Below are 24,771 nucleotides of genomic sequence, written 5' to 3'. Positions count from 1 at the left end.
ATTATCGTTTCTAGAAGCTTCCTCACCACCAAGGTTAAACTGACAGGCCTACTGCTGGTCTTATCTTTACATCCTTCTTGAACAAGGGTGTAATATCTGCAATTCTCCAGTCCTCTGGTACCACCCCGAGTCTCAGGAAGACTGAAAAATTATGGCCAGTGCCTCCACTCTCCCGTCAGTATCCTTGGATGAATCTCACCTGATCTTGGTGACTTATCATCTTTAAGATAGCCTATCCAATACCTCCGCCTCATCAATTTCAAACCCTTCTAGAGTCTGAACTACCTCCTCTTTCGCCATTACCTATGCAGCATCATCTTCCTTGGTAAAGACAGATGCAAAGTATTTATTTAATACCTCATCCATGCCCCTACCTCAATGCCAAAATCCCCTTTTGGTCCCTAATTGGCCCCACCCCTTTTACCACCTTTTCACTATTTATATTCTGATAGAAGACTTTTAGATTCTCTTTTATGTTAGCTTCCAGAATCTTCTCATACTCTCCGTTTCCTTCTCTTACTTGTTTTTCAACTCCCCTCTGAAGTTCCAATATTTTCAGTTGTGTTCTCCATCTGTCATAAGCACCCTTTCCCTTCTTTATCTTAATTTCTATCTCTTTCCTCATCCAGGGAGCTCTGGATTTCTTTGCCCTATTGTTCCCCTTTGTGAGAATATCCCTTGACTCTGCCTGATCTGTCTCCTCTTTAAAGGCAGCCCATTGTTCAGTTACCATTTTGCCTGCCAACCTTTGATTCCAACTTATCTGGGTTAGATCCATTCTTACCCCATTAAAGTTGGCTTTCCCCCATTTAATTATTCTTACTCTGGATTGTTCCTTGTCTTTTTCCATAGCCAACCTAAACCTTATGATACAATGTCCCTAAATGTTCTACTGACACTTGATCCACTTGGACTTCTCATTCCCAAGAACCAGGTCCAGCAGTACCAGGTCTGGAGGTTATTAGCCATGGGGAGAGGTTGGAGAAACTTGGATTGTTCTCACTAGAGCGACGGAGATCGAGGGGTGACTTGATAGAAGTTTACAAAATTATGAGTGGCATGGACAGAGTAGATAGAAGCTTTTTCCCAGGGTGGAAGAGTCAATTACTAGGGGACATAGATTTAAGGTGAGAGGAGAAAACTTTAGAGGAGATGTGCGGGGCAAGTTTTTTACGCAGAGGGTAGTGAGTGTCTGGAATTCGCTGCCAGAGGAGGTGGTGGAAGCAGGTACGATAGTGGTATTTAAGAGGCAGCTTGACAAATACATGAATAGGATGGGAGTAGAGGGATACGGACCCCGGAAGTGCAAAATGTTTTAGTTTGACGGGCAATATGATCGGCACAGGCTTGGAGGGCCGAAGGGCCTGTTCCTGTGCTGTACTTTTCTTTGTTCTTTGTTCCTTTCTCATTGGAGTGGAATCATGCTGCAGTGGAAAATTCTCCTGACCACACTCTAGGAACTTTTGCCCCTCTCTGCCCTTTACACCACTACTATCCCTAGCTTGTGGCCTATAGACTACACCAAGCAATGTAATTGTACCTTTTTTTGTTCCTGACCTTGAGCCAAATAGATTCCATCCTTGACCCCTCTGGGACATCCTCTCTCTCCAGCTCTGCAATGTTCTCTTTAATCAGTACTGCAACACCTCCTACTTTCCTATCTTTCCTGAACAACTAGTATCCAGGAATATATAATCCAGTCCCATTTTCCTTTGAGCCAGAACATCAGATCACATGGCAATCTAGGCCGGCAACTCACCAGTATTATTTACCACACTCTGCACATTCACATACATGCACTGTAATCCTAATTTAGACTTCATTACATTCCTTCTTTCTCTGATCTAATATCTTACTATTTCCTACTCTGGTGCTATCTGTTTCTCCCAATACTCTTGTGTACCTTGATGTTTATGTATAGCAGGACCTTGTGGTTTGCACATCCCTGCCAAGTTAGTTGAAACCCTACCCAATAGCTCCAGCAAATCTCCTGCAAGGAGGTTCAGAGGGGAGGAAATTGGCCCTGGCTCTGAACTGTACAGATCCCATCTCCCCAGAACTAATCCCAATGTCCCAGGAATCTAAAGCCCTCCAACCTGTTCCATCTGTCCAGCCTCACACTCATCTACTTTATCCTTACTTCTACACTTGCGTGTTGTACCAGGAGATTAGAATTATTGAGTTCCTGCTTGTTGATTTCCTACCAAGCTCCCTAAATTCTGAATGCACACCACATCCCTCTTTCCATCTATGTCTTTGGTACTGATGTGGACCATGGCCCCTGGCCTCCCCCTCCAGGGTGCTCTGCATCTGTTCAGTGACATGCTTGACACTGGAATCAGGGAGGTAACATACCATCCCAGATTCATGTGTGCAGCTGCAGAAACGCTTGCCTGTTCCCCTATCAAATCTCCTATTACTATTGCTCTTCCAGTTTTCTTTGTGGCCCCTATACAGCTGAGCCAGCTGTGGTGCCATGGACTTGGCTCTGGCTGCACTCCCCAAATGAATCGTCACTTTCATCAGTATTCAGAATGGAATACTGGTTGGAGAGTAAGATATGCTCAGGGACTCCTGCACTACCTGCCTTTCTGACATCTTCCCTGAAAATCCTAGCTGAAATTTTAATGCTAAGCCCCCAGTGCTTGTAAAGTGAGCCAGCTCTCAGGAGTGGGTATGGGATAGAATCGGACCCTGCTTTAGTTGGTGATGTGAATTATAGACGGATCCTCTTCAGGTGACGGGTGTTTGACTAATACCATGGGTAACATTTGTACTCTCCTGTCTGGGAGGACTACTATCCTGAGTATGGTGAGGGAGCAGGGGTGAGTCTCTACAGACCTGATTTCCCTCAGCCCATCATACCTCAATGTAATAACGGTGTGATATGTTCTCCTTACACTCTTCCAAGATTCATTTCATGTTTCTGGGAAAGATCTTGAGTCATTTTCAAATGCTTTATTATGTTGATTGATTCAAAGTTTGATGTAAGCTGAATATTGTGTTGTTTGTCTGCTGTTTTATTATTCTTCTGATTTATAACTCACATTAAATATACTTTTTTAATTTAACCCAAACCACCTGATTTGTCAGCAGAGTGTGTTCCTATTCACTGGAACACTCAGGAGCCTACAGTAAGAGTCCTGTACACAATATATTGCTCAATGTCCCTGTTGGCTAGTATACCTTCTCCATCAATGGGTTTATAATTTTCAGTTCACAGGAAGTATAATGTTTACCTAAGGAAGAAAGGCTTGCATTTATAAATCAACTTTCACAAACTCAAGGCATCTGAAAGCATTTTACAGCCAATGAAGCATTTTTTAAAGTGTAGTCACTGTTATAATGTGAGAACTGAGCCCACTAACCTCTGACTCAGAGACAAGAGTGCTAGCTAAGTCATAGTTGTCAGTAAGTTATAATATTTCTGTTCCATTAGATTGAATCTCTCAGGGGTTAAGTCCCAAGGCTGTGTACAGAATGCTTTCCCCCCCCTATAAACTGGCAGCCTGAAAGTTTGATTTGATTTAAAGTGGTAACTAGTTAAAGCTGCAGGTGTCAGTTTTGTCTTTGTGTCTGGGTTCCTGTTTTTGTTTTATTTCACAAAAACAAATTCCTGAAACCAAGTGATGCACACTGCAGCGGAGTTTTTTTTTACTGACGCCTGCATTTCTCTGAGGCAGCTCACACAGAGAAGCTAGTGGGATGCTGAAGAACTGTTTCAGGTACTGGCTACACCTGTAGGTGGACTACAGTATTCCCCAGAGAGAGAGAATGGTCACAATCATCCCTATGTACTGCACACTGAACAATATCACTCTCAAACAAGGTCTAGACTGGCACAGCCCAGGAGAGGAACTGGGACGGGTGAACGTACAGGGACAGCCTGGGAGTGGTGAACGGACAGGAAATTCCAGGGAGTGGTGAACGGATAGGGACATCCAGGGAGTGGTGAACGGACGAGGTGAATGTTTAGCCCTGAAACTGGAGCTGAACCTCCACAAGGGGTGACCCCTGGGCAGGTCAGGTCAGTCAGGTATCAACTCATGGGGTATATACTCACAGAATGAGTCCTACTTCACACCTTGAGTCAATGTCTAAGCAGTGGATCATTGACTTCTCTCCCTCTCTGTTCCATCCCTCTCTCCTGTCTCCCTTTCTCCTGTGACCCTCTGTCCTGTCTTCCTCCCTCCTGTGCCCCCTTCTAACCCCCATGGCCCCTTATACCCTCTATGCTATCTCATGCCCCCCACCCCTTGCACCTTCCATGCTAACTCATGCATCCAACCATCCCCATGACTCGTCATGCCCTCCATGCCAACCAATGCTCCGCACCTCCCCATAGCCCTTTATAGCCCCATGCCAACTTAGTGCCATCTCAAACTATCCCATGCCCCCACCCATTCCCATACCAGCTTAGCCACTATCCATGATGGGCAGGCCTCAGGACCCATGCTGAGATTAAATAAAATGAAGTTCCAAGTGTCTGCTGCAGACTTTTTTTTAAAAACGTTCATTCATGAAAATCCAATTACTACATTTACATTCCTTCAATTACATGATGCCTAAGAACAACAAGAATTTCATTCAATTGCACCATCCCCTCAAAAAATAAGCATTGAAATTCATTGTCCTGCTTCAGAGTTCATAATCGCTTAGGGCTGTCAATAATACTGTGAATTGGCAGGCACCCTGCTGTGATAATTGATGGTTGTGAAATCTGTCATGTAGCATTAATCCAGTCAATCTCTGAGTCTTATGTCAGAAGGCAGTGCAAAATAGCAATCATTTTTAACACTCCAGACAGTTTATTCAAAGAGTTAAAGGTAGGAGTTTTAAATGCCTTTTTAGCATGACAGCTCCCTTTGAATGTTCATCTTGACACTTTTGACAGTTGTTTTTGAGCTCTCACTCCCACTTTCTATTGACATTCATGCCTACTTTTAGTAATCTCAAAGGATATTTTACTTCTCTCAAAGGGAGAGGTGTCCCAGGATCATATCCAAATGGATACCTTTCCTTTCCAAAAGGGTATCTTCACTATCCAAACAAATCCATGAAGTTCAGACCACCTCCTTCTGGGTCTAATCTGCTCATGTCAGGTTTCAGACACCTCTCACATCAAAATCACAAGTGGAGGCAGCTGCGTCTGTGAAACACACCTGTGCAAATCCCAATCCGGCCCATTGCTGGCCCCACAAAAATTGTAGGTACCGTGATCGGGGGCTGGACTTCCAGATTCGGGCCTGTTCTGCCATTGTCCTCACGATGGAGAGGCTCCCTGTCATGACAAAAGTCCAGACCAAAAGGACAGAAAAATATCCCTCATTATAAGAAGTGGCAGATAGAGGAGTTAGAGTCAGAGGGAAGGACCCTAATTCTGTGTCTCCCCCCGTCCCCGGGACATGACTTCTCTTGTGCCAGAGACATGCACAGCAGCAGATGTCTGCACTGGGCTGCTGCTGGCCAGGAGTTGCAGGCATTGCAGTCAGAATCAGCCACATTTCTTTGAAAATTTCATTGCTTTGTTGCAGAAGATGACAAAGAAGCTCATTCTGCTGCTGAAGAATCACATTGTTTCTTTGTAGATGCTGGTTTAGAATCTCGTTCTGCTGCCTTAGCACCTCATTTTGCTGCTAAAGAATCCCATTGTTCCTTTGCAGATTCTGGCTAACATCCATCCTAAATTGTCAAAGTTTGCTGAAGTAAGTTAGAAGTGGCCTGAAAACTCTCAGTACCTTGAACCTGCACCTGATATAAGCAATCAAGAAGCTTTGGATCATCTTCATTTTCTTCACCACCAGCATGGGCCTGATGTTGTCTGTGTGCTCCCAAAGCAGCAGGTTCCCCATGTTCTGAAGGTTCTGAGAGCTCTCCCTCCAGTGCAGCAGCCATTGCATCACAGGCCTCCCCCTCCTCACAAACTAGAACATTTAACTTTACTATTGCAGTGTCACCAACACTACCCTCCAACGCAGGCATCTTATTCTCCTGACACTCCTCTCCCCCCTCCGCCTCAGCTGCTGTTCCACGTTGCTGTGAGATATTCATCACAATCCTTTCCTATCGCCCCTTTCAGGAATCTTGGACACCACTGCCAACTCTCCTCCATCAATATCTGAAGTGTCTGTGGACACCTGTGTATCTGTCAGAGGAAATATTCACAATTAGTTTTTATCACAAATTAACTCTCCTCCTGATGGTTTAAACACTCAGCTGATGACATCACCTTCATTCATTCCCAGAACTGATCCACCATCAGTTATCATGGGGTTGGAGAAGCCAAACAGCTTCCTTGTGAACTCCTCCTGATCCGTCAGGTCCTTGATGTATGGCACATGCCCTCCAATCAACAAGCGCTCCTGGGCATTATGGGCCAGCTTTGCCTAAAGGAAGAAATGAAAATTTAAAACTCACGGTCCAGACTTTGCTGTGCTTCTAACTTACTTTACAAGGGCTGGAGGCAGCTTTCAGCCTGCACCCAGGGGCACTTCTGAATAGAGATAAGGCTTATGACAAAGTCAGAGCCATCTCCAAAGCAATTGCATTTCACAACACCTCATAAAATTAATAAACAAAACATTTCATGTAATCTTTCTGTATTTTCAACTCAAAAAGTAGAATTGAAAGTTTCAGAAATTAATATATATGTATAATATTTTTTATACCTACCCTGGCAGCACACACCAAATCATGAAGTTTCTTCCTGCAGTGATCCACCATCCATCACACAGTGCTATTTGCACTGACCACAGTCGCCACTTCCTTCCAGGCAATGGACTTCACTGCCCTTGGCAGTTTAACCTTTCCACCTCCTAGGATGTGGTTCCATCTCGCTTCCACCTCAGCAAGGACAATGTTCATTTCTTCATCTGAGAAATTCTGACATCTCTTCCTCTTCACAATCTCCTGCACTGCCATCTTCTGCGTGGGAAAACATCAGTACTTTTCAGTGGACTACACTTAGAATTATTAAATACCATTAATTAGATTTTTTATTTCTTTTAAACATTTAAACTTAGAATTATGGAATAACAATAACATTAAATGTTTTAAAAAATAGCAAAACTCTGTTATACATGAAAACTGGTGCAGAAGTTTGAATCAAGTTACCTGGCTGTTTAAAACCCAAAGCAGTCTGCTGGCTGCCCTTAAGGAACATTCCGAGCTCCTCTCGCATCATGGAGGTTGGGGCTTCGACTCTCCTGTGCTGTGATGAGGTCTGCCCGGCTGGCTATGACGGAGGCTCCAGGGAGAAGCCAGGATCAGAAATCTGACCTGAAAAATCACTTCCAGGTGAGTCTCTGCTCATTTAGGTGATCAGCATCAATTGGAATGGTTCTGATGCTGATTGGAAGATCTGGGCCAAGAAGTTTAAAATGGCTTCTTTTTGTGCCAACAACTCGTTCCTTTGATCAAAGTCCTTTCTGGCTGTTCCAAGAGTGTCATTAAGATGGTTTTTCTATTCAAGCAGAAAGGTTTGATATTCTTGTCTGGTCTGATCTTTGAACGTTAAAATATCCTTCAGATTCTCCTGATCCCATTCAGATTGAATTTTATTTAATTCTTTCTGAGCAATATCAACACCCTCATCCTTTTGAACCTTTGATTTTCTTTCTCATACTTCGAGTCTTCCACACAATTCGCAAATTATTTTATTCCAATCATTTTGAGATTGTAACTGGCCTTTTGATCTCAGCCCAGTTGTCTGGATTTTTGCAGCAGTATTCTGAATCACAGTACTGACAGGCTTTGTTAATTCTTGTATTATGTCAGCACTGACAGGACCATTTAATTCAATGTTAACTATCATTAACCCTTTCGGATCAGTCTGAGATCTCAGTCCTTTCTGTGATGAGCTTTCATTTGCAAATTCCGCAGACACTTTTGCTGCCTGTGTTGTCCAATACTAGGATTACTCCATCAGTATTTTTCATTGCATCAGTTTGTTTCTTAACTGGATCACAGATGAGCGAGGAGATTTTACTGACCGGAACCATTCCTGAACGGTGACATTTTTAAAAATTAATTTATGGGACGTGGGCATTGCTGGCTAGGCCAGCAGTTATTGCCCATCTCTAATTGCCCTTGAGAAGGTGGTGGTGAGCTGCCTTCTTGAACCGCTGCAGTCCATGTGATGTAGATACACTGACAGTGTTGTTAGGGAGGGAATTCCATACCGTCCCAGATTATGGAATAACAACATGGCCCACGATATCATTCCCCAATATAAAATCTATATTTTTAGTGGGTAATTTAGAAACAATTCCATCAACAACAGACCAGTTTACCAGAGCACAATTTAAGTTCACTCGACATATTGGGATAGGTATACACTTCCCATCAATACTCCTTACTAATACATTTTTATTCAGTAAATTGTTTGAAAGGTCCAATTCTTTTATTACCAGTAAGATTTGGGCTGAACCAGGATCCTGAATATTAACGGTATTTTTAGGTTCTTTTTTGGGCAAAAATGGAGTGACTTCCACTTCAAATATAATTCATTATAATCCTTCACATCGCTATCTACTCCCACTGTAAAAACATCAGAAGCAATTGGTCCCTTACAAGCTTCACTTTCTAATGCAGATTTCACTGCGGAAATTCCCACTATTTCCACTGGTGCCACTGATTTAGGCTTTAACCTCCAACAATGGGCCTTCACATGTCCAGTTTTATGACAGTCAGCACATGTCAGCCTTATTTGACTCTCCCCTATCTTCTTGACTACCTTGGAGAAATTCTGCTCTTTCCTTTTATCCATCCTGTTTTCCATTATTATTCAAAGCCCTTTCATTTACATTTGGCCTACCTTGTGTGGGTTTACAAATAGAGACTTACCACAATCTAGCTTTCTGTGTGAGATAGCATATCCATCAGCTAAAATCCTGCACTGCAGGAACTCACCAAGCCTCCTTAGACAACACTTTCCAAACCCACGACTGCTACCATCTAGAAGGACAAGACAGCAGATGGATGGGATCACCACCACCTGGAAGTTCCCCTCCAAGCCACTCACCATCTTGACTTGGAAATATATCGCTGTTCCTTCACTGTCGCTGGGTCAAAATCCTGGAATTCCCTCTCTAACAGCACTATGGGTGTACCTACACCACATGGACTGCAGCAGTTCAAGAGGCAGCTCATCACTCACTTCGCAAGGACAGTATGGGATGGGCAATAAATGCTGGCTTAGCTAGCGATGCCCACATCCGTTGAATGAATTTTTTAAAATTGCAGTTTCACTTATTTTAGACATTTTCCAATCTTCAAGATAAGTTTAAATAACTAATGGAACACTATTTTTAAATTCTTCCAGGATCATGAGCTCTCTCACGTCATCAAAATTCTGTTCAAGTTTCAGTGCCTGATACCACCGGTCTCACAACATTTCTTTCCCCCTCACATATTCTACAAACGTTTCATTGAGTCTTGAAAGTCTGAAATTTTAATTGATACGCTTCAGGAATAAGTTCATGTGCATTAAACATTGCAGTTTTAACTGACTCAATTTGAAGATTACTCTGCTGAAAGTCTGGAACAAACTCATCACCTGAACTACTATATCTTCTTTCATCCCGCAACCTCAGCAGCTCACCACCAATCTGGAAAATCTTCACACGTCCAACTCAATTCCCAAATAGTGGGATCAAAATAAAGTCAGTTGTATTAAACTCCTGTGCCCAGACAATTGGATTCAAGTATCATTGTCACCAAAATTGCTGAACGTGACGCTCAAATATGTAACCTCCTGGAACAAAACGATCAGCCTTCATTGCCTGGCAGAACAACCCAAGGTCACAACTCAAGAAGGCAGCATTCCAACAGCTCACGACTGACACCCAAGGCCAGATCCTGAAGATGTGGTGGGAAGAAAAAGCCCGAGAGATCAAACACTATGCTGATTATCATGATATCCAAATATTTTTTTGAACTCACCAGCGCCATCTACAGACTAAGGTCAAATAGACCAATTCCCCTTCGTTCACAGCAAGGTGTTTCTCTTTCTTTGATTCGTTTACGGAATGTCGGCATTGCTGGTGAGGTCAGCATTTATTGCCAATCCCTAATTGCGGGGAGGTGATGGCGTAGTGGTATTATCATTGGTCTAGTGATCCAGAGACCCAGGGTGATGCTCTGGGGACTCAGGTTAGAATCCCACCATGGCAGATGGTGGAATTTGAATTCAATAAAAATCTGGAATTAAAAGTTTAATGATGACCATGAAACCATTGTCGATTGTTGTAAAAACCCATCTGGTTCACTAATGCCCTTTAGGAAAGTAAATCTGCTCTCCTTACCTGGTCTGGTCTACATGTGACTCCAGACCCACAGCAATGTGGTTGACTCTTAAGTGCCTTCTTAACAAGGGCAATTAGGGAATGGCAATAAATGCTGGCTAGCCAGCGATGTCCACATTCCATGAAAGAATAAAAATTTTAAAACTGCCTTTCAGAAGGTGGTGAGCTGCCTTCTTGATCTGCCGCAGTCCATGTGGTGTAGGTACACCCACAGTGCTGTTAGGGAGGGAGTTTCTTAAGGATGACAATGGCATCTGTTAACATTGGAACGAAGATTTTGAACAACTCATCATCCATGAATCCACACTGGCAGCTGATACCCTCCAGTCTATCCCCCAGTGTCTGTGGTAGAATCCATGGGTGAGTCACCATCGATGGGAGAGCTGCAACAAACAATCAAACAGATGAAAAACAACAAAGCCTGTGGCCCCAATGGTATTCCAGCTGAGGTCTTCAAAGCTGGTGGACTTCTGCTCACATCAAGACTCCATGAACACATCCAATGGATTTGGGAGGAAAAAGAAATTCAAGAAGGGAAATAACTCATGCTGCATATCTATTCAGTTATTTCCCTCCAGTCCATCGCAGGGAAAACTGTGCTTTAGCAAGAACTTCTATACACATGGATGTCTTCTTTTCATGAAGTTTGGTGATCTGGTCAAAGGTTAAATTGGCCTTCTTGAAATGATTGGGCTGATGGTGGGAGAGGTTCGAGATAGATGCTGCTGAGACTGCCAGTTTTGGAACGGCAGCTCCCCTGTGTGAGCACTGGAGGGTAAACAGCACAGACAACTCTCAGGAGAATGGAAGCAGGTGTCCCACAGTGTGAATGCATTGGTGTCTGTGGATGTCTGATGACCATGAGATTGATTTGTCGCACATCTCATGTTTGGTTTTTCCACTGTGTGAATCCTCTGATAGAGCAGGAGTCTCAATGGCTTCGAGAATGATTTGTCACACACCTCACACGTGAAAGGTTTCTGTATGGCGTGAATGCGTTGGCAATTGTAGAGGGTTAATGACCTTGGAGTATGATTGGCCACATCCTTACAAATGAATGGTTTGACCCGTGTGAATACAATGGTGTACGTGGAGGCCGATGAACCCAAGAATAATTCCTCATGTACCTTGCATGGGAATGGTTTCTCCCTTGTGTGAAGGCATTGGTGTCTGCAGAGGATCGATGACTGTGGAAAGGATTTGCCACACACCTCGCAATTGAAGGGTTTCTCCCCTGTGAGAACACGTTGGTGTCCGATGAGGTTTGATGACTTTGAGAATGATTTGCCACACACCTTGCACATGAATGGTTTCTCCCGTGTGAAGGCGTTGGCGGTTACAGAGGGCTGATGACTCTGAGAATGATTTGTCACATAACTCGCACATGAAGGGTTTCTAGCCTATGTGAATCCTCTAGTGTGATAGAAGGCAGGAAGATCGGTTGAAAGTCTTCTCACAAACATCACACCTGAATTCTCTGGTGTATCAGGAGCTTCATAGTCATCACAAATCATTTTTTACAAACCTGACACTTGAATTGTTTCCCTTCCATGTAGCTGACCCTGTGTTAACACCGTTTGTAACAGATGCAACTTGTGTGTTCAGAGATCTTATGAACCTGTGGAGCCTTCCTCGCGCACCTGACATTTGAACAGCCTCTCACCTGCAGGAATGAGTCAGTGGTTCATGAGGCTCAATGAATGATTGAAGCTGTCACCACACTTGGAGCCCACTCACACTTCTTCCCAGCCTCACCCTGACCGATCGTCCACAGCCGAACCTTCGGAAGGTTGGTTCTGATGGAAGGTACCACACAACTGACCAGTTTCAGATCTGATATGTCAAAGCTCCCCTGACCCAATCAATTTCCAGATGATGGTTTTACTGCCCAACCTTCTCTGTGCTGAGCAATGCTGCAAAAGGACTGAATGTCTTCCCACAGCTGTGCAGATATTCCTTCGGTGATGGTCAGGATCTATCTGCAGTGTCAATCCTCTCTGTATTCTCTGGTGTAGTACAGTGCAATCCTTCTGTAAAACAGGAAAAGGAAACATAATTTATTCCAACTCCCTCTCCTCCTTTGCTGAAGGGACTGATTTGTCAGTTAGAGACTGTTCCACAATGAGTGCAAGTCTTGCAATGGGAGGGGCAGGATCCAGTTGTCATGGTCCATGTAGGTACCAATGACATAGGTAGAACTAGGAAAAAGGTTCTGCAAAGTCAGTCTGAGGAGCTAGGTACCAAATTAAGAAGCAGAACCTCAAAGGTAATAATCTCTGGATTATTACCTGAGCCACGTGCAAATTGACATAGGGCAAATAAGATTAGAGAGATGAATGCGTGGCTCAAAGACTAGTGTGGGAGAAGTGGGTTCCGGTTTGAGGGGCACTGGCATAAGTACTGGGGAAACTGGGGGCTGTACCATTGGGACGAGTGTCATTGCAAATCGCATAACTAGGGAAGTAGAGAGGGCTTTAAACTAAACAAGAGGGGTGAGAGATCAAGCTTGGGTAGAGGTAGCAATTCAAGGTGTAGAGTCAAGACAGGAGAGCAAAATAGAAATTTGAGAAATGAGAGTCAGAGAATGGCAGGAAGGGACAGAGAGAGAAAAAACCTAATAATACATCAACAGTCAAAACTAGATGTTACAAAGGTAACAAAAAGACAAAACTGAAGGCTCTCTATCTAAATGCACGTAGCATTCTTAACAAAGTAAGTAAATTGATGGCTCACATTGAAGTAAATAAATATGATCTGATAACAATTACAGAGACGTGGCTGCAGGACGACAAAGATTGTGTCCTTAATATTGAGGGGTACAAAACATTCATGAAGAATAGGAAGCTAGTAAAGGTGGAGGGGTAGCACTGTTAATCAAAGAGGGCATTGGTGCAATAGGTAGAGATTACCTTGCTTCAGGAGATCAGGATGTAGAATTGGTTTGGGTGGAGATGAGGAAAAGTAGGGGAAATAAGTCAGTAGTGTGAGTGGTCCGCAGGCCCCCTAACAGCAGCCACAGTGTAGGACAACGTATTCCAGAGAAAATATTGTGTGCCTGTGATAAAGGGACGCCAATAATCATGGGCAATTTTAATCCACACATAAACTGGAAAAATCACATTGGCAGTAGTAGCCTTGTTGAGGAGTTCTTAGAATGCTTTCGAGATAGTTTCTTAGAGCAGCATGTTCTGGAACCAACTAGAGAGAAGGTTATATTATACTTGGTATTGTGTAACGTGACAGGATTAATGACCCAGACTAAAGGCACCCCTAGGTAGCAGCTATCACAATATGATTGAATTTTACATCCAGTTTGAAAGGGAGAAGATTGGGTCTAAGACTAGTATCTTAAGCTTAAATAAGGGCAACTATGTGGGGATGAAAACTGAGCTAGCTGAAGTGAACTGGGAAACTAGGCTAGAGGATAGATCAATAGAGAAGCAGTGGCAGACATTTAGGGAGATGTTTCAGAGTATTCAGAATAAGTACATTCCTACTAGAAAGAAAAATTCTAAGGGGAGGACCCAACATCTATGGTTTACTAAAGAAGTTAATGAAAGCATCAAACTTTAGGAAAAAGCATACAACTCCGCAAAGATGAGTGGCACCAGAGATGATCGGACAAAATATAAAGAATGGCAGAGAATGACTAAAAGATTAATCAGGAGAAAGAAATTAGAATATGAGAGGAAGCTAGCTAGAAATGTAAAAATGGATAGCAAGAGTTTCGACAGGAAACTTAAAAAGGAAGAGAGTAGTGAAGTGAGTGTTGGTCCTCTAAAGAGTGACAGTGGCGAGTGAATAGTAGATAATAAGGAAATAGCAGAAGAGATGAACAATTATTTTTCTTCTGTGTTCACTATAGAGGATACAAAAAACATTCCAGTAATAGCCGCAAATCAGGAGGTGAATGGGAGAAAGGAACTTGATGAAATTGAAATCACTAGGGAAGCAGTACTGAGCAAATTGATGGAGCTGTGGACTGACAAGCCTCCGGGTCCCAATGGATTACATCCTTGGGTCTTAAAAGAGGTGGCTAATGAGGTAGTCATGGTGTTATTTTTTCAAAATTCACTAGATTCTGGAAAGGTTCCATCAGATTGGAAAGTAGCAAATATAAGCCCTCTATTCAGGAAGGGAGGGAGACAGAATACAGGAAACTATAGGCCAGTTAGCTTGACGTCTGTTGTGGGGAAGTTATTAGAATCGATCATTAAAGAGGTTATAGCTGGTCACCTAGAAGAGCTCAATGCAATAGGGAAGAGTCAGCATGGTTTTGTGAAAGGAAAATCATCTCTAACCAATTTATTGGAGTTTTTTGAAAGAGTAAAGTAACATGCGCAGTGGATAAAAGGGAGTCTGTAGACGTACCGTACTTGGATTTTCAGAAGGCATTTGATAAGGTGCCATATCAAAGATTATTACGGAAAATAAAAGCATATGGTGTAGGGGTAACATATTAGCATGGATAGAAGATTGGCTGGCTGGCAGAAAGCAGAGAGTATGCATAAATGGGTCTTTTTCAGATTAGCAGGATGTGATGAGTGGAGTCCTACAGGGGTCTGTAATGGGGCCTCAACTTTTTACGATTTACATCAATGACTTAGATGAGGGAAGTGAGAAATGGTAGCTAAATTTGCAGATGACACAAAGATAGGTAGGAAAGTAAGTTGTGAAGAGGATATGAGGAGGTTGCAGATGGATAGATAGGTTGAGTAGGTGGGCAAAGATCTGACAAATGGAGTTTCATGTGGGAAAATGTGAAGTTGTTCACTGTGGCAAGAAGAATAAAGAAGCAGAGTATTACTTAAATGGAGAACGGCTGCATAATTCTGAGGTGCAGAGGAATCTAAGTGTTCTAGTACATAAGTCACAAAATGTTAGTATGCACGTGCAGCAACTAATTAAGAAGGCTAATGGGATACCATCCTTTATTACGAGAGGGATCGAACATGAAAGTAAGATGTTATGCTTCAGTTCTATATAGGGCATTGGTGAGACCGCACCTCGAATGCTGTGTGCAGTTTTGGTCTCCTTGCTTAAGGAAGGAAGTAAATGCATTGGAGGTGGTTCACAGAATCACACAGTGCAGAAGAGGCCCTTCGGCCCATCAAGTCTGCACCAACATGTGAGAAACGCCTGACCTAACCCAATTTACCAGCACTTGGTCCATAGCCTTGAATGCTATGACATGCCAAGTGCTAATCCAGGTACTTTTTGAACAATGTGAGGCAACCCGCCTCCACCACCCTGCCAGGCAGTGCATTCCAGACTGTCACCACCCTCTGGGTAAAAATGTTTTTCCTCACGTACCCCCTAAACCTTCTGCCCCTCACCTTGAACTTATATCCTCTTGTGACTGACCCTTCAACTATGGGGAGCAGCTGCTCCCTATATGCCCTGTCCATGCCCTCATAATCTTGTACATCTCGATCAGGTCGCCCCTCAGTCTTCTCTGCTCCAACGAAAACAACCCAAGTCTATCAAACCTCTCTTCATAACTTAAATGTTTCATCCCAGGCAACATTCTGGTGAATTTCCTCTTCACCCCCTCCAGTGCAATCACATCCTTCCTACAATGTGGTGACCAGAACTGCACACAGTACTCCAGCTGTGGCCTCACTAATGTTCTATACAACACCAACATGACCTCCCTACTTTTATAATCTATGCCACGATTGATAAAGGCAAGTGTCCTGTTTGCCTTTTTCACCACCCCACTAACATGCCCCTCCACTTTCAGAGATCTCTAGACACACACGCCAAGGTCCGTTTGTTCCTCAGAACTTCCTAGTGTCATGCCATTCATTGAATACTTCCTTGTCAAGTTACTCCTTCCAAAGTGTATCACCTCACACTTTTCAGGGTTAAATCCATCTGCCACTTATCTGCCCATTTGACCATCCCATCTATATCTTCATGTAGCCTAAGACACTCAACCTCACTGTTAACCACCCGGCCAATCTTTGTGTCATCCACAAAATTACTAATCCTACCCCCAACATAGTCATCTATGTTGTTTATATAAATGACAAATAATAGGGGACCCAGCACAGATCCCTGTGGTACGCCACTGGACACTGGCTTCCAGTCACTGAAGCATCCTTCTGTCATCATCCTCTGTCTCCTATAATGAAACCAATTTTGAATCCACCTTATCAAATTACCCTGTATCCCATGTGCATTTGCCTTCTTTATAAGTCTCCCATGTGGGACCTTGTCGAAGGCTTTGCTGAAATCCATATAAACTACATCAACTACACTACCCTCATCTACACACCTGATCACCTCCTCAAAAAATTCAATCAAATTTGTTAGGCATGACCTCCCTCTGACAAAGCCATGCTGAGTATCCCTGATCAAACCTTGCCTCTCCAAGTGGAGATAGATTCTCTCCTTCAGAATTTTCTCCAATAGTTTCCCTACCACTGACGTGAGACTCACTGGCCTGTTGTTCCCTGGCCTATCTCTACAACCCTTCTTAAATAGTGGAACCACACTAGCTGTTCTCCAGTCCTCTGGCATCCCGCCCCCCCCCCCCCTCCCCCCCGGCCCCCAGAGAGGAATTAAAAATTTGGGTCAGAGCCCCTGCGATCTCCTCCCTTGCCTCCCTCAGCAGTCTGGGACACAAATCATCCGGACCTGGAGATTTGTCCACTTTTAAGCCTGCCAACACCTCCAATACCTTGTCACTCCCTATATCAATTTGCTCAAGAACCTCGCAGTCTCTCTCCCTGAGATCGATACATTCATCCTCATTCTCTTGGGTGAAGATGGATGTGAAGTATTCATTCAACACTCTAGCGATGTCATCTGGCTCCACCCATAGGTTGCCCCCTTGGTCCCTACTGTTTCCCTGATTATCCTCTTCCCATTGATATACTTATAGAATATCTTGGGATTTTCCCTACTTTTACCAGCCAGAGCTTTCTTATATCCCCTCTTTGCTCTCCTCATTGCTTTCTTAAGCTCCACCCTGCACTTTCTGTACTCCACTAATGCCTCCATTGGTTTGCTTCTCTTGTATCTGCTAAAAGCCTTCTCATCCATAACCTGAATATCTCTGGTTAGCCATGGTTCTCTGGGCTTGTTACTCCTTCCTATCATCCTAGCGGGAATATGTTGAGCCTGTACCCTCCCCATTTCCTTTTTGAACACCCCCCGCTGCTTCTCTGTAGATTTCCCCACAAGTAGCTGTTCCCAGTCTACCTTGGCCAGATCCTGCCTTATTTTATTACTAAAATCCACTCTCCCCCAATCCAAAACATTTTTTTGCAACTTGCCTATTTTTTTGTCCATTATAAACTTAAGCTGTACGATGTTGTGGTCGCTATACTGAAATGCTCCCCCACCACCACCTCAGCCACCTGTCCTGCTTCATTCCCCACAATTAGGTCCAGCACTGCGCCGTCCGTTGTTGGATCCTCTACATATTGACCTAAAAAGTTCTCCTATACACATTTCAAGAAATCCACTCCATCCAAGCCCTTAACACTATATCTATCCCAATTAATGTTGGGAAAGTAGAAATCACCTAATATAATTACCCTAATGTTGTTGTTTTTACACACCACCACAAATTGTGCACATATTTGCTCCTCAATTTCCCGCTATAATAAACACCTAACAATGTGGCTGCCGCTTTTTTATTCCTCAGCTCCACCCACAAAGCTTCATTCGATGTCCCCTCCAAGATATCATCTCTCCTTACTGCAGTAACTGACTCCTTAACTAATAATGCAATGCCTCCTCCTCTTTTACCCCCTACCCTGTCTCGCCTGAAGATTCTATATCCCGGAATGTTGAGCTGCCAATCCTGCCCATCCCTCAACCATGTCTCAGTGATAGCTACTATATCACAATTCCACGTGTCAATCCTCACCCTTAACTCATCCGTTTTACCTGTAATACTCCTGGCATTAGAGGCCATCCAGCCTTGCCTTACTCCCTTGAAACGTAATGCAGCTGTACTCCCTCTGACTTGATTGTTTTACTGTATTATGATGTGTCCCTATTCTGCTAACATTCTGTGTCCCCTCCCCCTGCTGAATTAGTTTAAACTCCTCCCAAGAGCACTAGCAAACCCGCCCGCAAGGATGTTAGTCCTGCTCTGGTTCAGATGTAGACCGTCCCACTTGTACAGGTCCCACCTTCCCCAGAAATGGTCCCAGTGATCCAGGAATCTAAAACCCTCCCTCCTGCACCAACTCTTAAGCCACATATTCATCTGCACTATTCTCCTATTTCTGAGCTTGCTAGCACGTGGCACTGGGAGTAATCCAGAGATTTCAACCCAAGAGGTCTTGCTTTTCAGTCTACTGCCTAACTCCCTGAATTCTTGATGCAAGACCTCATCCATCTTTCTACCTATGTCATTGGTACCAACATGTACCATGACCTCTGCTTTATCACCCTCCCCCTTCAGGAAGCCCTGCAGCCTTTCAGTGATATCCCGGACCCTGGCACCAGGGAGGCAACATACCATCATGGAGTCACATTGATGGCCACAGTAGCGCCTATCTGTTCCCCTGAGTATAGAAACCCCTATTACTATTGCTCTTCCTCCCTTCCTGTCCTCCTGTACAGACAGCCTGCTTGTGGTGCCAGAAGCTTGGTTCTGCCTGCACTCCCTAGAGGAACCAGCGCCCTCATCAGCCTCCAAAATGGAATACCAATTTGCGAGCGGGACCCCAGGGGACTCCTGAACTACCTGCCTGTTTCTCTTGGACTGCCTGGTGGTCACCCATTCCCTTCCTTCCTCAAGTCCTTTCATCTGCAGTGCGACCACCTCTCTAAACGTGCTATCCATGATGCTCTCAGACTCGCAGATGCTCCACAGTGTCCCCAGCCGCCATTCCAGCTCTGAAATCCGAGCTTCCAGGAGCTGCAGCTGGACACACTTCCTGCACACATGCTGGTCCCGGGCACTGGAAATGTCCCCAGCTTCCCACATAGAGCAGGAGGAGCACGCCATGGCGTATCCCTTTAAATTAAACCTTTTAAATCAGTTACTCTAGGGCCCTTCTTTCCTGATCCTTGTTATTATAGAATATACAAACTGTAAACCACAAAAGACCTTAAACTATAAGCGATTAAAGTAGTAAATACTTACCCGACCTTACCCACTACTTACCAGTCACTCCTTTCCCTTGTAGCCTCTACTGCTACAGCAGGGCAAGACCACTCTCTGAAGATTTTAGAAGTTGGATAGCAAGGAAAAAATTCAAAGAGCACCTCTTCAAAGGTTCAAAGGAGGTTTACTAGATTGATACCTGGAATGAGTTGGTTGTCTTATGAGGAAAGGTTGAACAGACTGGACTTGTTTCCACTGGAGTTTAGAAGAGTGAGGGGTGATTGGATTGAAGTATACAAGATCCTAAACGGCCTTGACAAGTGGATGTCAAAAGGACGTTTCCTCTTATGGGTGAGTCCAGAACTAGGGGCACTGTTTTAAAATTAGGGGTCGCCCTTTGAGGACAGAGATGAGGAGAATTTTTTTTTCTCTCAGAGGGTTATGCAACTTTGGAACCCTGCATCAGAAGGTGGTGGAAGCAGGGTCATTGAATATTTTTAAGGCAGAGGTCGATAGATTCTTGTTAAGCAAGGGAATCAAAGGTTATTGGGGTTAGATGGGAATGTGGAAATTAAAACACAAGAAGGTCAGCCATGATCTTATTGACTGGCGGAGCAGGCTCAAGTGGAAACAAGCCCAGTCTGTCCAACCTGGGCTTGTTTGTACTCTGTATTTATAGGCGCTCCTCAGCTCCAACTCCCAGCAAGGTAGAAAACACACTGGGCAGGAAATGCTAGAAGCTAAGGGGCTGACTCCTCAGTTACTGAAGGGGCTGGCTCCTCAGTTAGAGACTGTTCCACAGTGAGTGCCAGTCTGCTATTCCCCTGTGTGAGGATCAGATACAAGTCCTTTCTTCACTTGACTGTCACACACCCTCTGTTTTCAGCAGGAGCAGAAAATGTGGCTACTTTCCTTCTCAGGCGCCATGAGGGCAATGGAAAAGACAGTCGGGCTAAAACAGGCTATCAATTCACTATGAGCTTGAGGCGTGCTGGGGAAGTCCAGTTTTACCCTTAGAGCTTAATATAAAAAACACTCGGGTGTTTTGAAATTTCACCCCTTGTTTTCCAAAATTATTTGAAGAAAACACACTGGACTGGAAGTGCTAGAAGCTAAGGAAAATATTGCTTCAGTGTAGCTGATTGAAGGGGTCTGGTTTATCCTGGGGAATTAGATACACTGCACTCACTCAAGACTGCACAGCTATCAGCAACAGCACTAGGCAAAACTATCAAATCTAAGCCCAGGCTTTTGGGAAAGGCCAAGGCCTTCAGGTAAGATCCTTAAAGAAGGCATTAAAAAACATTTCAATAAATGTCTCTAGTTATGGCAGCCGAATTGCTATGGTGATTATAGAGATAGGGAGTGGCAAGGCTATGGAGGGAGTTGAAAACAAGGACGAGAATTTTAAACACATCAGTAGTGGGGAAAATACTACAGTCCATTATAAACAACGCGATAACAGGACACTTAGAAAATAGCAACGGGATTAGACAAAGTCAACATGGATTTATGAAAGGGAAATTTTGTTTGCCAAACCTACTGGACTTTTTTGAGGATGTAACTAGCAGAATAGATAACAGAGAACCAGTGCATGTGGTGTATTTAGCTTTTCAGGAAGCTTTTGATAAAGTCTCACCTAAGAGGTTGGTGTGTGAAATAGAAGCACATGGGATTGGGGGTAATACATTGGCATGGGTTGAGAATTGGTTAACAGACAGGAAACAGAGAGTAGGAATAAATGGGTCTTTTTCGGAGTGGCAGGCGATGACTAGTGGGGTATCGCAGGGATCAGTGCTTGAGCCCCAGCTGTTCACAATATATATCAATGATTTGGATGAGGGAACCAAATGTAATATTTCCAAGTTTGCTGACAACGCGAAACTTGGTGGGAATGTGAGTGGTGAGGGGGAGGTTAAGAGGCTTTAACGTGATTTAGACAAGTTGAGTGAGTGGGCAAAAACATGGCAGATGCAGTATAGTATGGATAAGTGTGAACTTACCCACTTCAGCAGGATAAACAGAATGGCGGAGTATTATTTAAATGGTGATAGATTGGGAAATGTTGATGTACAAAGGGACCTGGGTGTCCTTGTACACCAATCACTAAAAGCAAGCAGCTAAGAAGGCAAATGGTATATTGAGCTTCATTGTGAGAGAACTTGCGTACAGGAGCAAGAATGCCTTAGCAGAGCTGTACAGGGCCTTGGTGAGACCATGCCTGGAGTATTGTGTACAGTTTTGGCCTCCTTACCTAAGAAAGGATATACTTGCCATAGAGTGCAGTGAAGGTTCACCAGACTGATTCCTGGGATGGCAGGATTGTCGTATGAGGAGAGATTGGAACAACTAGGCCTGTATTCACTGGAATTAAGAAGAATGAGAGGGTATCTCATAGAAACGTATAAAAATCCGACAGGACTGGACAGACTGGATGCAGGGATGATAATTCCTCTGGCTGTGGGGCTGTGAGGTCTCAAACAAGGGGACACAGTCTCAGGATACAGGGTAGACCATTTAAGACTGAGTTGAGAAATTTATTTACTCAGAGGTGGTGAACCTGTAGAATTCTCTACCACAGAAGGCTGTGGAGGCCAAGTCACTAAATATATTTAAGAAGGAAAAGATAGATTTCTAGACACCAAAGTGTCAAGGGGTATGGGGAGAGAGTGGGAGTATGGCGTTGAGATGGATGATCAGCCATGATCATGTTGAATGGCAGAGCAGACTCCAAGGGTTTAATGACGGACTCCAGCTCATATTTTCTACGTTCCTATGCATCTAAAACTGAGGTATTGCTTGACCAGCAGCCAAAGTGGATCAGTAAGAACAGGGGTGATTGGGGAATGAGTCTTGGGAAATGGGTCTTGGTGTCAGTTAGGACATGGGCAGCAGTTTTGGAGGAGCTGAAGTTTACAGTGCAAGATGTGAGAGCAGCCAGGAGATAATTGGAATAGTTGAGTCTAGAGCCTACAAAGGTCTGGATGAGTGTTTCAGCAGCAGATGAGCTGAGGCAGGGCATCAATGGTCTCTCCAGTGAGTGGAGCTTGTACCTCTTTGTATGCACGGTGTCCCTATCAATGACCAACAAAGGGGAATGACAATGAGAGCCAGGGATGGTAACGGAGAGCCCTTCATAGAATCATGGAATAGTACAGCACAAAAGGAGTGTGGCAGTGCTGCACTGTCAGAGGTGCTGTCTTTCAGATGAGATCGCAAACGAGGCCCCTTCTGCTCTCTCTCAGGTGGGTGTAAAAGATCCCATGGCACTATTTTAAAGAAGAACAGGGGAGTTATTCCTGGTGTCCTGACCAAAACTAATCCCTCAAATGCTCCACTAACAAGCCGATTAACTGGTCATTATCACATTACTCTTTGTGGGAGCTTGCTGTGCACACATTGGCTGCCACATTTCCTACATTACAACAGTGAACGCACTTCAGTTGTTCAAACGATTATCCTCCGCCATTTCCGTCAACTCCAGCATGATGCCACCACCAAACACATCTTCCCTTCACCTCCTCTGGCGGCTTTCCACAGGGATCATTCCCTCCGGGACACCCTGGTCTGCTCCTCCATCACCCCCTACACCTCAACCCCCTCCCACGGCACCTTCTCATGCAACTGCAGAAGGTGCAACACCTGTTCCTTTACTTCCCCCCTTCCTCACCGTTCAAGGGCCCAAACACTCCTTTCAAGTGTCAAGCATTCAAGAAGCAGCATTTCACTTGCACTTCTCTCAATTTATTCTACTGTGTTGGCTGCTCCCAATGCGGTCTCCTCTACATTGGAGAGACCAAATGCAGACTGGGTGACCGCTTTACGGAACACCTTCAGTAGGTCCGCAAGCATGACCCAGACCTCCCTGTCGCTTGCCATTTCAACACACCACCCTGCTCTCATGCCCACATGTCCGTCCTTGGCCTGCTGTAATGTTCCAGTGAAGCTCAACACAAACTGGAGGAAAAGTACCTCATCTTCCGACTAGGCACTTTACAGTCTTCTGGACTTAATATTGAGTTCAACAATCTCAGCTCATGAACTCTCTCCTCCATCCCCACCCCCTTTCCCTCGTTTTCCAATAATTTATAATCTTTTTACTATATATTTTTCTTTCCCTCCTATTTTTAAATTTATTTCGATCTATTGTTTCATCTCCACCTTTTAGCCCATTTTGATCCCTCCCCCCCACCCCTCCTCCACGAGGGCCATCAGCCACTAGCTTGTCCTGCTTGCTACCCTTAAATGTCCCCATCAGCACATCCTTTAGATAATATCACCACCCCTTTGTCCTTTTGTCTATGATATCTTTGGCAGTCTCTTCTTGGTCTCCACCTATCACTGGCCCCCTATCGAGCTCTCCTGCCCCACCCTCTTCTACCAGCTTATATTTCATCTCATTTCTATATGTCTTAGTTCTGATGAAGGGTCATATGGACTCGAAGCGTCAACTGTATCCCTCTCCGCAGATGCTGTCAGACCTGCTGAGTTTTTCCAGGTACTTTTGTTTTTAGCTCTCTCAGCTGGATCTTCTCACACAGCATAAGAGGCATTTCCACACCTGATTCCCCACAGGATAGTCAGACTGCCTGAACATTAGTGTGGATATTATGTGATGCAATTATTATAAATTCTGTTCCTTCGCTCACCGTCTCCTCACTTGGTTTCAGTCCTTACAGGAAGTGAAGCAGCTATGGAAAAGGGGAGAGAAATGGGCAGAGTGGGTGGGCTCTCTGATTGACATCTCTCACAGCCAATCCAAATATTTCTGGAGTAACCTGAGTTTCCTGAAGCTTGGGAAACTGACCATGAAATGGAGGCGACTTTGAGCAACAGATCAGGCGAGGATTTAAACCTGTCATTGTCCCATCTAGAAAAAACCTCACTTATTGCAGCTGCTGTCTTAGTTCCCCCAGTGGACCTTTGACCGGGATTTCTAATATGAGAATAGTATTTTTCATCCTCGGAGTCTTTCAAGCTGACATCAGTGTGGGATGTGTAGCCTCGGATGTGTTTGACAGCAGATCAGAAGAGGAAGACCCACAGCATCCAAGGCAGTGATGACGTGCATTGGTGGGATCAACACATATACAGGAGAGAGGGGCACACAGGAGAGAGAGGGGTGATTGATCCAGTGCTCAGGGAGTGACAGGGATAGAGGTGGGGCTCATTGTGTGAGTAGATGCCTCATGAGTTGATATCTGACAGGGCTGCCCTGCCCTGTCCAGGGGTGGCCTCCTGTGGAGGTTCAGCTCTCCTCAGCTCCAATTACTGAGGCCCAACATTCACCTAATCCGGTTCCTCTCCCGGAATGTCCTGGTCCATTTGCTTCTCCCGGGATGTCCTACTCCAAGACTGTTGGTGTCTGAGGGCCCAAAACCCTGAATGTAATTT

General features: G+C 44.3%; 2 protein-coding genes, 1 long non-coding RNA gene and 1 pseudogene across 5 annotated transcripts in view; 2 read left to right on the top strand and 2 right to left on the bottom strand.

Annotated features, from left to right (window-relative positions):
• LOC144695227 (uncharacterized) overlaps window positions 1-24,771 on the top strand; it is a 384,420-nt gene that overhangs the window by 194,061 nt on the left and 165,588 nt on the right. The gene's annotated exons all lie outside the window — the stretch shown is intronic.
• LOC144695201 (uncharacterized) overlaps window positions 1-24,771 on the bottom strand; it is a 193,921-nt pseudogene that overhangs the window by 20,336 nt on the left and 148,814 nt on the right. The gene's annotated exons all lie outside the window — the stretch shown is intronic.
• LOC144695231 (uncharacterized) overlaps window positions 1-24,771 on the bottom strand; it is a 407,499-nt gene that overhangs the window by 233,924 nt on the left and 148,804 nt on the right. Inside the window, exon 2 of one of the 2 annotated variants that reach the window (XM_078566124.1) lies at window positions 11,945-12,334. The exons of the other annotated variant lie outside the window; for it this stretch is intronic. The gene's annotated coding sequence lies outside the window, so the exon portion shown is untranslated. The remainder of the gene's footprint in view (window positions 1-11,944; window positions 12,335-24,771) is intronic. 2 annotated transcript variants of the gene reach the window in all.
• Window positions 1,859-24,771, top strand: part of LOC144695296 (uncharacterized) — a 71,770-nt gene continuing 48,857 nt past the window's right edge. The window contains exon 1 of the long non-coding RNA XR_013579925.1: window positions 1,859-2,806. This is a non-coding gene — a long non-coding RNA (uncharacterized LOC144695296). The remainder of the gene's footprint in view (window positions 2,807-24,771) is intronic.

The sequence above is a fragment of the Cetorhinus maximus genome, chromosome 21 (assembly GCF_964194155.1).
Source record: "Cetorhinus maximus chromosome 21, sCetMax3.hap1.1, whole genome shotgun sequence".
Taxonomy (NCBI): Eukaryota; Metazoa; Chordata; class Chondrichthyes; order Lamniformes; family Cetorhinidae; genus Cetorhinus; species Cetorhinus maximus.
The sequence above is the reverse complement of the archived record's forward strand: the minus strand, read 5'-3'. Positions and strand labels throughout refer to the sequence as shown.